This window comes from Hevea brasiliensis, chromosome 3 (assembly GCF_030052815.1).
Source record: "Hevea brasiliensis isolate MT/VB/25A 57/8 chromosome 3, ASM3005281v1, whole genome shotgun sequence".
Taxonomy (NCBI): domain Eukaryota; kingdom Viridiplantae; phylum Streptophyta; class Magnoliopsida; order Malpighiales; family Euphorbiaceae; genus Hevea; species Hevea brasiliensis.
Window position 1 is genome coordinate 47978096 of NC_079495.1, and position 16009 is coordinate 47994104.

Here is a 16009-nt window from a genome sequence, read left to right on the forward strand (position 1 = left end):
ACAAATTGACCGAATTCGGAAATTCTCAGTCTAACCTGTACAAACTGACCAAATGAACAGTGTTTGTTCATTTGGCCTTAACTTGAGCTATGCAGGACTAAATGACCTGAAATTTTACCAGTGGACAGTTGAGATATATACCTAAAACTTTTATGAGGAACACAAACCCAAATTATACCATTAACTAAGTCATTTGGCCACCCCAATTTGGTGACCTAAAATTGCCAGAACCAAAATTTGCCCAGAAATCTGGGTTAAGTCCAATCCGGCAGCCATGGTTCAAATGGTATAACTTGAGCTAAAAAACTCCAATTGGAGTGATTCAAAAAGAAGAATAAGCTTAAGACAATAGGGAAAATTTTCTATGAAGAAAGTTTTGCCAAATTCTAAGAGTAAAATGACCAATGGAACAGAGCAACTTAAGACACCAAAACTGAAAATTTGCAAATTTGCCTAAAAGACTTAGACTTTGAGTAAACAACCAAAACAAACAAATTTAGTGACCAAAATGTGGTATGTGGGTGAAGTTGGAATTCCCGTACCTATTAAGCCTTAGAAAGTCAACAAATTGACTTGAATTGTGTAGTGAATAGTAATCCCGAAACACAAAATTTAAAGAACGTCAAGTTTAGCACATTAGAGTTAGGTATAAGTAAATATAAACTTATTTTTGGACTAATGATGAGTTATGATACTGAAACACTGTGAAACTGTGTGTTTCAGTGAAAAAGAACACCAGGAAAGAACCCAAGGAATCGAGTCAAGTCCAAGAAGCGACTCACTTAAGGTTTGTGCATAATGTATAATTTTTTTTGTAAATTATCTTCTGCATATTGTATTGAATAATTTGAAATATTGAATTGTGACATTACTATGATGAAGTATTTATGATGTTTTTGATTTAAATTTTTGAAAGTTATTTGTGTATATTTGAAATGGCAATGTTTAGTAAATTGTAAAGATAAGTTTTGAAACCACAGTGTTATGACCATATATTTGAACACCTCACTAGCATGACTAGTAGGGGTAAACAGTTTCGAATTTTGATTCCTTCTCTGGCTGAAGTGTTGAGGTGTGTGCCAGTAGAAGAAGAAATTAAATGGATATCCATATATTTGAGCTAGTTAGCCTTGTGATGTGACTTAAGCTTAGCCTCTGGCTATTGAGATTATATTTGTTTCGAATGGCATGATATAACTGTGGGTTTTATGAAATGTGTTTTGATACTTCAAAATGAAATTATTTGGATTAAAATCTCATAATTCATGTTTTATATTTAATCCTCATGTTCAGTCTAATTTTTGAATAAATGTGATTTAAATTCTGCACAAAGATTATTTTAGTATGTTGTGCACCACTGAGTCCTAGTACTCAGCGATGGTTGCTATTGCTGTCGCTTATTTAGAGACTAGAGGAGCAGCAGACTGAGCTGTTGAGGATTATGGAGTGACCTACCTGCTTGAAGTTATCAGGTATAATTTATACCCTGACTGTAAATATTTATTTTGATGTATGTATTGCACGTAATTGTATGGACATATAAAATTGGTCTTGAGCAGCTTGTACAAAGTTTGTAATAAAATTTAGTTTGAATTTCTTTTAATGTAAATTTTTAGTATGATGTATATATAGATTTTTTGTCTTTAATGAAATATGAATGGAAATATTTTATTTTAATTTGAATGAAATTGATAGATATTATTTTGATGATTACTGAATTTTTGAAAATTAAGAAATGAGGATTATTGAATTTTGAAACTTGAGAAATTGGTTGAGATTGATTGTGGAGTTATTGGAATTGATTGTGAATTTGAAGAAGTTATTGAGAAAATTTATTGGAAGTGTTTTTTTTTTTCAGGTAATTGAAGAACTGTTTTCTCAAAATACAAATGGCACTCTGCCGAGATTTCTATAAAATTTGCGAAAAAACAAACTCAACTCAACTAAGCCTTTATCCCAAAAATTTGGGGTCGACTATATGGATTCGCTTTTTCCACTCTGAACGATTTTGGGTTAAATCCTCAGAAATGTGTAATGCTTCTAAGTCATGCTGTACTACTCTCCTCCAAGTCAATTTAGGTCTACCCCTTTTTTTCTTTCTATCCTCTAGCCTAATGTGTTCTACTTGTCTAACTGGAGCCTCCGTATGTCTACGCTTCACATGACCAAACCACCTCAATCTCCCTTCTCTCAACTTATCTTCAATTGGCACCACTCCTACCTTTTCTCTAATACTTTCATTACGGACTTTATCTAGTCTAGTATGACCACTCATCCACCTTAACATCTCATCTCTGCAACTCTTATCTTAGATGCATACGACTCTTTCAGTGCCCAACACTCACTACCATATAGCATAGCCGGTCGTATGGCTGTACGGTAAAATTTTCCTTTTAATTTATTGGGAATCTTACGATCACATAAAACTCCCGTGGCACGTCTCCACTTCAACCATCCGGCTTTAATCCTATGACTAACATCCTCCTCACATCCCCCATCTACTTGAAGGACTGAGCCTAGATCTTCACATAAATGATTTTAACACCTATTAGAAAATGCTTACCACTTATAAAAAGTAAGAAAATTGTTTTAAAATCTCTTGTAGGGTACTTAATGAGTTATTGGTAGGTGAAGTGCGGTGGTTCATTAGGTATTCTACGGGATCATACTATGCCTTACAGATGGGTAAGGTGTGACATGTTTTAGTGGTATTAGAGCAAATTTTTGAAGTATGTTTTAACTTGAGAATTTGTGTCTTTCCTTGTTAAGTACAACTGCTCAATGTCCATATTTGTTACATACAGTGCATTACATCATAAATATGAACTAACGGAGGGAAATCTCTATGTGTTACTTGTTTAGGAGATACCCTAACTTCAGACTGAAATGGAAGAAGGGGATCGCTCAGTCGAGCAATCTGTTGAAGCTGAGGCACAAGGGAAAGCCTCAGCTTTACAGAATGTCAGTGGGTCAGTAGCACCAGCCCCACAAATGCCGCAGTTTCCTGCACAGTTTACACAGCAGATGGCTGCGATGTTTTAACAAATGGCTGGGGGTATGCTTGCTCAAGCTCTACCCTAGACACCTGTGGTACAACCACTGCCTCCAGCCAAACAGTATGATAAGTTATTAAAGTATGGAGCTACTGAATTTAAGGGTACAGTAGACCCATTTGAGGTAGAGCAATGGATTGAAAGAATGGATAGAGTATTCAAGAAGCTACATTGCCAAGATGAATTGAAGTTTGAATATTCTGTGTCACTACTGCAAGGGGATGCGTATGATTGGTGGAAGACCATCCCCCACAGCTTAGCTGAACCACCAGTACTGACCTGGGATGACTTCATCAGAGAATTCAGACAGAAATACATCCCAAATGCATATGTTGATCAGAAATTGCAAGAATTTTTGAGTTTGAAACAAGGGAACCGATTAGTGGCAGACTATGAGAGGGAGTTCTCCCACTTAAGCCACTATGCTGGAAGTCTCCTTTCTACCAGCAAGGCAAGGTGCAAGAGATTTGAGACTGGTTTGAAGCCTAGTTTGAGAATGCAAGTAGTGGGATTCAGACATAGCAATTTTTCAAAACTCATGTCTCAAGCACTCAAGTTAGAAAGGATTGAATTAGAAGCGACCCCAACAAAAGAAAAATCATAAAAAGTTGTGAAATCAGAGAAAGACAAGGGAGAAAAGTTAGTAGAGCCAAGTTCTGGTGGTACCTCTGGAAAGAAAAAGAAATTTAGTGGACCCAGCAGGGGTCGAGGTGTAAGATTTGGAAGGGGCCGATTCTCTGGACAGAGACCCCCTAGGTCTGGTCAGCAGTCGAGCAGGGGTTCATATCCTGCCCGCCCCTATGAGACTTGTGCAAGATTCATGGGGGATAATGCTATTGGGCCACTGGAGCCTGCTTTAACTGTGGAGGCAAGGGCCATTTAGCTAAAGACTGCACTAGTGCTCCTAGATATGGTCCAGCTCCTATGACTGCAGAAGGATCTATTCAGAGTCCTACTTCCAAAAGTTCACAACCTGTTGGCAGAGGAAGAGGCAGAGGTAGAGGCACTACTTCTGGCAGTCAGGGCACTGTTGGTCAATCAGCACAAGGAAGTGCTTCAGCCGGAATCTACATGATGAGACAGCGAGAAGAGGCTGAGACTTCTAATATGTTAGCTGGTACATTCTCTATCTCTGATCAAGAAGTATTTGTGTTATTTGATCCGGGTTCAACCCACTCATATATTAGTGCTAGCATAGTCAGTTCACTTGCTGTTCCATATGTCCAAATGGGTTTAGAAGTGCTAGTAACTAGTCCGTTAGGACAAGAGGTACGGGTCAACAGAATTTATAGGGACTGTCCTTTGGTGATCCAAGGACATGTTTTCCTATCAGATTTGATTGAAATGCCCTTCATAGATTATGATATTATCTTGGACATGGATTGGTTAGCCAGGTATCACGCCACGATTGACTATAGACTGAAAACAGTCACTTTTGGTCTCCCTTTGTACAGTGATGTGGTAATACATGGGGAGAGGCATTTACTGCCATCAAACATCATTTCAGCTGCACTAGCCAGAAGGATGATCAGAAAGGGGTGTGAAGCATATTTGGCACATTTGATAGACACCCAAGTGGGGAGTCCAGCACTGAGGGACATCCCTACTGTATGTGACTTTCCGGATGTGTTTCTTGATGAATTGCTAGGATTACCTCCAGAAAGAGAGCTGCAATTTGAGATTGATGTTATGCCTGGTGTGGATCCAATCTCCATAACGCCATATAGAATGGCACCAGTAGAATTGAAAGAGTTGAAAGTACAGTTGCAAGAGCTGCTTGACAAGGGCTTTATCCGCCCTAGTGTTTCACCTTGGGGAGCCCCAGTGTTGTTTGTAAAGAAGAAGGATGGCACTCTCCGGTTATGCATTGACTATCGGCAGTTGAATAAGGTGGCAATAAAGAACATATACCCATTGCCTCATATTGATGACTTGTTTGATCAGTTGAGGGGTGCAGCTGTGTTCTCCAAAACTGTTCTGAGATTAGGTTATTATCAACTGAAAGTACAAGAGCAGAGTATTCCTAAAACTGCCTTCAGAACCCGCTATGGCCATTATGAGTTCTTGGTTATGCCATTTGGGTTAACTAATGCTCCGGCTGCTTTTATGGATCTGATGAACACTATCTTCAGACCATACCTCGACCAGTTTGTTATGGTATTTATAGATGATATATTGGTCTATTCGAGGAGTGCAGAAGAGCATGATAGACATCTGCGGATTGTACTACAGACTTTGAGGGAGAAACAACTATATGCCAAATTGTTGAAGTGTGAATTTTGGCTGAAGGAAATATCTTTCTTGGGGCATGTAGTATCAGAAGAGGGCATCAAGGTAGATCCAAGTAAGAAAGAAGTTGTCCTTAATTGGAGGCCACCCAGAAATATCACAGAGATTCGTAGTTTTCTGGGTTTAGCTAGATACTACCGTCGATTTATGAAGGGATTCTCCATGTTAGCATCTCCATTGACCAAGCTGCTTAGAAAAGATGTGAAATTTCAGTGGATGGATAAATGCCAGCAGAGTTTTGATGAATTAAAGAAATGTTTGACTAAAGCTCTAGTCCTTACTTTACTTACTCTAGGTAAAGAATACACAGTTTATAGTGATGCTTCTCACAATGGGTTAGGCTGTGTATTAATGCAAGATCGAAATGTCATTGCCTATGCATCATGCCAGCTAAAATCGCATGAGAGGAATTATCCGACACATGATTTGGAGCTTACAGCTATTCTGTTTGCTCTTAAGATCTGGAGACACTATTTGTATGGGGAGAAATGCTACATCTACACAGATCATAAGAGTTTGAAGTATTTGGGCACCCAGAAAGAGCTGAATTTGAGATAGAGGAGATGGTTAGAGTTGATAAAAGACTATGATTGTCTGATAGACTATCAGCCAGGGAAAGCTAATGTTGTGGCTGATGCCATAAGTCGCAAGACTATGGCAAGTCTACGGGTCACTCCTTTGTCTATGGTACATGAGTTAAGATCATTGCATGCTAGCTTAGAGATTAAAGATGATGGGTAGACAGCAGTTGCATGGCATGTATAGCCAGTGTTGATTGATCAGATCAGGATGGCTGCTTAGAATGATGAAAAGTATCAGAAGCTGTTGGAAGAAGTCAGGCAGGGCAAGAAACTAGAATTCTCAATAAGAGACGATGGTCTACTGCTACACCAGGGCATAATGTGTGTTCCTGATGATGTTGATTTGAGGCAGATCATTTTGAAGGAAGCACATGAGTCTCCTTTTGCCATGTACCCTGGTGGCACAAAAATGTATAGAGGGCTAAAGGAGCATTACTGGTGGATGGGTATGAAAAGAGATGTGGCAGAGTTTGTTTCCAAATACCTAACTTATCAGCAAGTAAAGGCAGAGCATCAAGTACCCACTGGGTTGTTACATCCACTACCAGTACCAGAATGGAAATGGGAGAGAATAACGATGGATTTTGTGATGGGACTTCCAAGGACACAGAAAAGTCATGATGCAGTATGGGTCATTGTTGACAGACTAACCAAGTCTGCTCATTTTCTGCCAGTTCGGATGGACTACAATTTAGAAAGATTGGCCAAGTTGTACATTGATGAGATTGTGAGACTGCATGGAGTGCTAGTATCCATTGTATTAGACAGAGATCCTAGGTTCACTTATAGATTCTGGGGTAGTCTTCAAAGAGCCCTAGGAACTAGATTCAACTTCAGTACTGCATTCCACCCACTTACAGATGGCCAGTCTGAGAGGGTAATTCAGATCTTGGAGGACATGCTATAGGCTTGTGTGATTGAATTTGAGGGTAGTTGGGACACACACTTGCCTTTGATTGAGTTTGCTTACAACAACAGCTACCAATCAAGCATTGGGATGCCACCATATGAAGCTTTGTATGGCAGAAAATGTAGAACCCCATTGTGATGGGATGACATGGGTGAAAGAAAGATGATTGGACCCGAAATTGTTCAGCAAACTGAGGAGAAGATTAGGGTGATCAAAGATTGACTTAAGACTGCATCAGACCGTCAGAAAGTCCTACATTAATCTGAAGAGAAGGGATATTGAGTATGCCGTGGGTGAGAAAGTATTCCTCGAGGTTTCCTCTTGGAAGAGAATTATGAGATTCGGCAAAAAGGGGAAACTGAGTCCTCGTTTTATTGGGCCATATGAGGTTCTGGAAAGAGTGGGTCCTTTGGCATATCGATTGGTACTACCTCCAGAGTTGGAGAAGATACATAATGTCTTCCATGTGTCTATGTTGAGGAGGTATTGATCAAACCCATCTCATGTACTGCCAGTAGAAGAAATTAAAGTGAATCCAGACCTCACATATGAAGAAGAACCCATAGAGATTCTGGCTTATGAGGTGAAGCAGCTACAGAACAAGCAGATCCCGTTGGTAAAAGTGCTGTGGAACCATCATTCGGGCCAAGAAGCTACTTAGGAATGAGAGGAGGATATGAAAAGACAGCACCCACAGCTGTTCAGAGATTAATACCAGGTAAAATTTCGAGACGAAATTTATTTTAAGGGGGGGAGAATTGTAATACCCCTATTTGCATAGCTTGGTATATTTCACTATTCCGGTGACCGGAGTCAGTCCGGACAATTAAGGGTATTAGAACCACTCTTAAGACAACTAGATAAGCTATAAACACAAATAATTAGTAATTGCCAATTAGTTAAGTATAAATAAGAAAAACAGAACATAAGAAGTTAAATGAGCCAAGAGTCACAGCGATGGGTGACCTTCTCGGGAACGACTGCAAAATCAATTTAAACTCAAATTTCAAGCCATAAAATGTGACATCCGCAGTCCTTAAGACCATTACAAACATAGTGGAAAAGAGAAAATCGCGAAAAGAGGTTGTTAAGCCAGTCAAATAATTAGGTCAGGGAGCAGGAAGAAATATTGAATTATTTACAAAGCGGGTTGAACCGGCGAGGGGCAATTTGGTCAATTGACCCCGAGAGCTGACTCCTGACCTAACTGTCAAATAAAATTGGGGAAAAGAAAATTTTAGAATCGAGAATTAAATTAAAGAACTAATGGAAAAATTAAAAAAAAAAAAGGAAAGAAAAGAAAAAGGTTATTACATCATGGATGACATCAATTATGATGTCATAATTAAAATTATTTTTAACTACCAATTTTGACTAAGATAAACTTTATTAGTTAAGACAAAATAACATTAAAAAAAAAAAAAAAGAAAACCCTCATCTTCTTCCCTCACCCAACTAGCCGAACTCACTCTCTCTCCCTTCTCCATGATTGTCCACCATTAAAGAGTTATTCAACCTTGAATAACTTGATGTTCTTTCACTAAAATTAACCCTAAACCCTAGAAAGCTTCTCAAGAACCCTAGACAAGAAGTATAGAAGAAAGAAGGAGGAAGAAAAATAGAAAATTGAAGTTTTGGGAATCCAAAGCAAAGGTTATAGTTTTAACTCTCTATTTCCTAAATTTAATTCATGTGTAGTTAGTGAAATAGCTTGTAAATTATGAGAAAATTGAAACAAATTAAAAGTGTGGACTATAAGTGAATTTTGGCCAGCATGTGTGCAGGGGTATTATTGCATAGTTTGATTGAATTAGAAGGGAACATAAACCTCAAGTCAAGGAGTTGAATGACTATGGTTAAAGGCTTTGAATTAGCTAAATGCAAAGAATTGGTGAACTTAGGTTTTGGACACTTAGGGTTTAGAGACAAAAATGTGAGAAATTGGTAAATGATGTCTTTGACCTAGTTTGAGGTGTGAAATGGTAATTTGTGACCAAATGAAGTGTGTTAGAAGTGTTTGAATCAAAAGCAAATTCGGATTCAATGTGGTCATGCTGCAGGCAGCAGGACCAAGGTCCCTTTGAGGGACCAAAACTGAAAATTTACAAGTCCAATTGGTATGAGACCAGTTGGGAATGAAAATAGACACAAAATGACACAATTTTCATTAGGAAGCATACCCTAAAAGTGACCAAAACCTGATGAACAAATTGACCAAATCCGGAAATTCTCAGTCTGACCTGTACAAACTGACTAAATGAATAGTGTTTGTTCATTTGGACATAACTTGAGCTACGCAAGTCTAAATGACTTGAAATTTTACCAGTGGACAGTTGAGATATATACCTAAAACTTTTGTGAAGAACACAAACCCAAATTATGCCATTAACTAAGTCATTTGGCCACCCCAATTTGGTGACCTAAAACTACCAGAACCAAAATTTGCCCAGAAATCTGGGTTAAGTCCAATCCGGCAGCCATGGTTCAAATGGCTATAACATGAGCTACAAAACTCCAATTGGAGTGATTCAAAAAGGAGAATAAACTTAAGACAATAGGGAACATTTTCTATGAAGAAAGTTTTTCCAAATTCTAACAGTAAAATGACCAATGGAACAATGCAACTTAAGACACCAAAACTAAAAATTTGCAAATTTGCCTAAGAGACTTAGAATTTGAGTAAACAACCAAAACCAACAAATTTAGTGACCAAAATGTGGTATGTGGGTGAAGTTGGAATTCCCATATCTATTAAGCCTTAGAAAGTCAACAAATTGACTTGAATAGTATAGTGAATAGTAACCCCAAAACACAAAATTTAAAGAATGTCAAGTTTAGCACATTAGAGTTAGGTATAAGTGAATGTAAATTTATTTTTGGACTAATGATGAGTTATCATACTGAAACACTGTGAAACTTTGTGTTTTAGTGAAAAAGAACACCGAGAAAGAACCCGAGGAATTGAGTCAAGGCCAAGAGGCGACTCGCTTAAGGTTTGTGCACAATGTATAATTATCTTCTGCATATTGTTTTGAATAATTTGAAATATTGAATTGTGACATTACTATGATGAAGTATTTATAATGTTTTTGATTTAAATTGTTGAAAGTTATTTGTGTGTATTTGAAATGGCAATGTTTAGTAAATTGTAAAGATAAGTTTTGAAACCACAGTGTCATGACCATATATTTGAACACCTCACTAACATGACTAGTGGGGGTAATCAGTTTCGAATTTTGATTCCTTTTCTAGCTGAAGTGTTGAGGTGTGTGCCAGTAGAAGAAGAAATTGAATGAATATCCATATATTTGAGCTAGCTAGCCTTGTGATGTGACTTCTCGTTAGCCTCTGGCTAGTGAGATTATATTTGTTTCGAATGGCATGATATAACTGTGGGTTTTATGAAATGTGTTTTAATACTTCGAAATGAAATTATTTGGATTAAAATCTCATAATTCATGTTTTATATTTAATCCTCATGTTCATTCTAAATTTTGAATAAATGTGATTTAAATTCTGCATAAAGATTATTTTAGTATGTTGTGCACCTCTGAGTCCTAGTACTCAGTGATGGCTATTATTGCTGTCGCAGATTTAGAGACTAGAGGAGCAGCAGACTGAGCTGCTGAGGATTGTGGAGCGACCTACCTGCTTGAAGTTATCGGGTATAATTTATACCCTGACTGTAAATATTTATTTTGATATATGTATTGCACGTAATTGTATGGACATGTAAAATTGGCCTTGAGCAGCTTATACAAATTTTGTAATAAAATTTAGTTTGAGTTTCTTTTAATGTAAATTTTTAGTATGATGTATATATAGATTATTTGTCTTTAATGAAATATGAATGGAAACATTTTTTTTTAATTTGAATGAAATTGATAGATATTATTTTGATGATTACTGAATTTTTGAAAATTGAGAAAGGAGGATTATTGAATTTTGAAACTTGAGAAATTAGTTGAGATTGATTGTGGAGTTATTGGAATTGATTGTGAATTTGAAGAAGTTGTTGAGAAAAATTATTGGAAGTGCTTTTTTTCAGGTATTTGAAGAACTGTTTTCTCAAAATACAAACGGCACTCTGCCGAAATTTCTATAAAATTTGCGGAAAAACAAAATGGGCCAAAAATTTTTACTAGTTTGAAAACTTCAAATAAATGATTTTAATACCTATTAGAAAATGCTCACCACTTATAAAAAGTAAGAAAATTATTTTAAAATCCCTTGTAGGGTACTTAATGAGTTATCGGTAGGTGAAGTGCGGTAGTTCACTAGGTATTTTATGGGATCATATTATGCCTTACAGAGGGGTAAGGTGTGAGAAGATATATGCATGCTAATTTGATAATATGCAAAGTGAGACCATAATAGTAAATAAGCATACCACTAAATCTTCCAAACAAATGATTAAGTTGGAAATGGTAAAATTAAAGTAATTATATCATGGGCCCTCTATTGAGGCAATTATTTTAAGAAATTTTAAATACTTGCATGTGTAGTAATTAATTTAAGAGATTTTCTTAAAAATAATTATTAAGCATGAGATGTTGTAAATATGTAAATGGTTTGATGGCGAATAATGGATGTGCCTGAGGACATTAAAATTATTTGCATATTTACTGGCTCAATGTGATCAACTTAATTAATGCAAGATAAGTCAATAATGGGTGTGCCTGAGATTTTGAGCATTAAGGGCTAGGTAAATGATTGAACATCACATGAGATGTGATGGGCAAGGAGTTGCTCACTTATAGTTTATTGTAATTCCAATAATGGATATGCATGAGGATGATCAATAAGACTATAAGAATTCAATCACCCACTAGAAATCCATCCAACTAGGATTTCCGTTTCCTACTTTGGAAGTGTTGGATTCGTTAAGTTAGTGGGAGGATCAATTTGATTAAAAGACCATAATCATTTCGGTTAATTACATGATACATTTACTAATTAATCTAGTTATTTTCTGCAGTTATTCTTCTAATAATAATGGGCACACAACGACCACCACCATCCAATATCCTTGCGAGCGTACTTGATCACAATAGGTTGAAAGGACCTAATCTTTCTGATTGGCTCAGAAATTTAAAACTTATCCTGAACCTTGAACATATAAGATATGTTCTAGACTCAAAGGTTCCTGGTCCCTTATCTCCAGAGGCCACTCAAGAGGAACATGATACTTTGGACAAGAGGAAGGAGCATGATATGAGAGCCAAGTGTTACATGCTTGCTTCTATGAATAATGAGTTACAGGAGCAACATGAAAATATGCAATAGGCAAGTGAGATCCTCCTTCACCTGCAAGAGTTGTATGGTGAGCATAGCAGGAATGCTAGGTATGAGACATCTAGACAGCTATTCCGCATGAAGATGTCTGAGGGACAGAATGTTAGGGATCATGTCCATAAGATGATTCGGCTTATAGAGCAGCTGGAACATCTTGACTTTAACATGGATTTCTAACTGCAGATGGATTTGATCCTTCACTCCCTACCTGAGTCATTTGGGAATTTTGTGACAAATTTCCATATGACTAAGCAGGAATATACCTTGGCTAGTTTACTTAACATGCTTGTTATTGCCCAAAAGAATATGTCGGGCAATAAAGGAAAAGAGGTAGCTTTGATTGCATCTTCTTCTGTTGGAAAGTCCAATAAGAAGAAGGGCAATAAGAAAAAGAAATCTCAAATTCTTGGTCCTTCTAAGAAGATAGCCAAACAGAAGGGGAAGACCAAAGCTGATGGAGGTAAAGGAAAGTGTTTCCATTGCCGAAAGGATGGGCACTGGAAAGGGAACTGCCTAGAGTATCTTGCTTATTTGAAGGACAAGAAGGATACACCTTTGGAAGGTATGTTTATATCTTGTTATTTAGATGCTAATGATGCTCATAGTTCATCTGCAGCTTGGGTTTTAGATACTGGTGCCAGTTCTCACATTTCTTATGATATGCTGGAACTAGCAAACAGTAGCAACTTGCATGCTCGAGATGTTAGACTCCGGATTGGCGATGGCTCAACTGTTGAAGCTTTAGCCATAGGATCTAAATCTTTTTACATGTGTGGACATGTTTTGTGTTTGAATAATATTTTGTATGTGCTTGATGCTTTTAAGAACATCATTTCTATATTTAGTTTGACTAGAAATGGTTATGAATTTCAGTTCACAGATGATGTTTGTAATATTTATTTTGGAAATAAATATGTTGGCTCAGGTTATATGCATGATGGTTTTTATTATTTGGATAACAATGATAAAGACAAAATGAATGCAAGCAATCTAAAAGAATGGAATGCCATGGTGAAAATCAACTTAAGTTCAAAATATATTTGGCACTAAAGATTAGGTCATGTTGTAGAAGATAGGATTGCAAAACTGGAGAAAATGGGGATTTTATCCTCATTGAGTTCTAAACCTACTCCAACTTGTGAGTCCTGCCTTCAGGGAAAAATGACTAGATCACCCTTTGTTGGACAAGGACTAAGAGCTGAAAACATTTTGTAGCTAATACATAGTGATGTTTGTGGTCCATTTAAGGAAATGGCTAGAGGTAGTTTTCATTACTTTATTACCTTTATTGATAATAAATCAAGATTTGGGTATTTGTATTTGATAAAATACAAACATGAATCCTTTGAAAAGTTCAAAGAATTTAAATCTGAAGTAGAAAATCAAACAGAAAAAAGTATTAAAGCTCTTTGATCAGATCGTAGAGGTAAATACTTGAGTACTGAATTTGATGAATACTTAAAAGAGCATGGCATTGTTTCCCAGCTGACTCCTCCAGGAACGCCACAGCTGAATGGTGTATCTGAAAGGAGAAATCGTAACCCTATTAGATATGGTACATAGTATGATGAGCTATACTGATATGCCAATCTCCTTTTGGGGATTTGCATTAGAATCAGCTTTGCATATTATGAATAGGATTCCATCAAAATCAGTTTCTTCCACACCTTATGAGATATAGTATGGAAGAAAACCAAGTCTTAAGCATGTTAAGATTTGGAGTTGTCTAGCTTACATCAAAAAGCTGAACATTGATAAATTGGAAACCAGATCAAACAAAGGTCGATTTGTTGGATATCCAAAAGAGAGTTTTGGATATTATTTTTATTTGCCTACATCACAAAAGGTTGTGGTAAGTAGAGATGCCACATTTCTTGAATGACAGTTTATTCAAGAGGGAGGCAAAGGAAGGCAAATAGAGTTAGAATTGGAGAATTCTGACCAACCAACAGATCAGATGGATATAGATCCATTTAGTCAACCTACACCTATTGATGAAACATCTATAGTTATTCCTTGCAAATCAACCAAGATATCTCACCCACCAGTGAGATATGATTTTCTTCATGAAGATGAACAAGAGTTGTTTACTCATGAAGAAGTAGATCATGGAGATAATCCACTTACCTATGAAGAAACTGTATCAGATATAGACTCTTCAAAATGGATTGGTGCTATGAAATCCAAAATTGATTCCATGTAGAAGAATCAAGTTTGGGATCTTGTTGACCCACTTGAAGGTATTGTACCCATAGGGAATAAATGAGCTTTCAAGAAGAAAATTGGTTCTGATGGAAAGGTAGAGACCTATAAAGCAAGGTTAGTAGCGAAAGGGTTTCGCCAAAGCCAAGGAATCGACTATGAGGAGACTTTCTCGCCTGTTGCCATGCTTAAATCAATTAGGATACTATTAGCTATGGCTGCATACTATGATTATGAGATTTGGCAGATGGATGTCAAAAGAGCTTTTCTCAATCGATACATTGAAAAAAACATTTTCATGGAATAACCTAAGGGTTTTGAATCCCAAGATGGTTCCAAAATATGCAAGCTAAAGCGATCCACTTATGGGTTAAAACAAGCTTCGAGGAGTTGGAACATCCGTTTTGATGGAGCCATTAAGTCATTTGGTTTTATAAAAAATGAGGATGATCCATGTGTATATAAGAAAGTTAGTGATAGTGCTATCACTTTCCTTGTCTTATATGTGGATGACATTTTATTGATGGGTAATGACATAGGTATGTTGACAGCTATAAAGGTATGGTTGTCAAATACATTCTCCATGAAAGACTTAGGGGAGGTAACCTATATTCTTGGGATTCGCATCTATAGAGATAGAGCAAAAAGAATAATTGGTTTATCTCAAAGTCTATACTTGGAAAATGTATTAAAGAGGTTGAACATGCTTGATTCCAAAAGAGGATTGTTACCAGTGAGACATGGTATCTACCTTTCTAAAGAGATGTCTCTAAAGACACTTGAAGAAAGAGATAAAATGGCCAAGATTCCATATGCTTCGACTATTGGAAGTTTGATTTATGCAATATTGTGTACTAGGCTGGATATCGCATATGCTGTTAGTTTGACTAGCAGGTTTCAATCCAATCCAGGTTTGGAACAGTGGATAGCTATCAAGAATATCCTTAAGTACTTGAGAAGAACTAAGGATTTATTCTTGATTTATGGAGGTGGTGACTTGAAATTGGATGGTTATATTGATTCTGATTTCCAATCAGATATCGATGATAGAAAGGCTACCTCTGGGTATGTGTTCATTTGTAATGGAGGTACAGTCAGTTCGAAGAGTTCCAAATAGAGTACGACTGCAGATTCCAATACAGAGGCTGAGAATATTGCTGCATCAGATGCTGCAAAAGAAGCTGTTTGGATAAAGAAGTTCATGACAGAACTTGCAGTAGTTCCTTCCATTGAGTCAACAGTTCCACTCCACTATGACAACAATGGAGCAGTCATACAGGCTAAGGAACCTTGGTCTCACTAGAAATCCAGACACATAGAAAGGCACTACCACATTATTAGAGAAATAGTTGGGTAAGGCGATGTAGCCATGTAGAAAATGGCATTAGTTGAAAATCTAGCTGATCCATTCACGAAGCCTATGTCACAAGCTCAGTTAGACTGACATCTTGAGAAGATGGGTCTAAGATATTGTAATGAATGGCTCTAGTGCTAGTGGGAGATTGTTAGTAGTATGCCCTAGTGCATATCATTTAGTATGTATCTTGTATATATTTTATTAATAAAAAGGCAATTTCACTTTTTCGTTTACATAATGTATTTATGTGTAATAGAAAAGGTCCATTTATATTTTGTTAGAAATTCTATTCTTAAGTTGTTAAGAATATGAGTGACAGCAT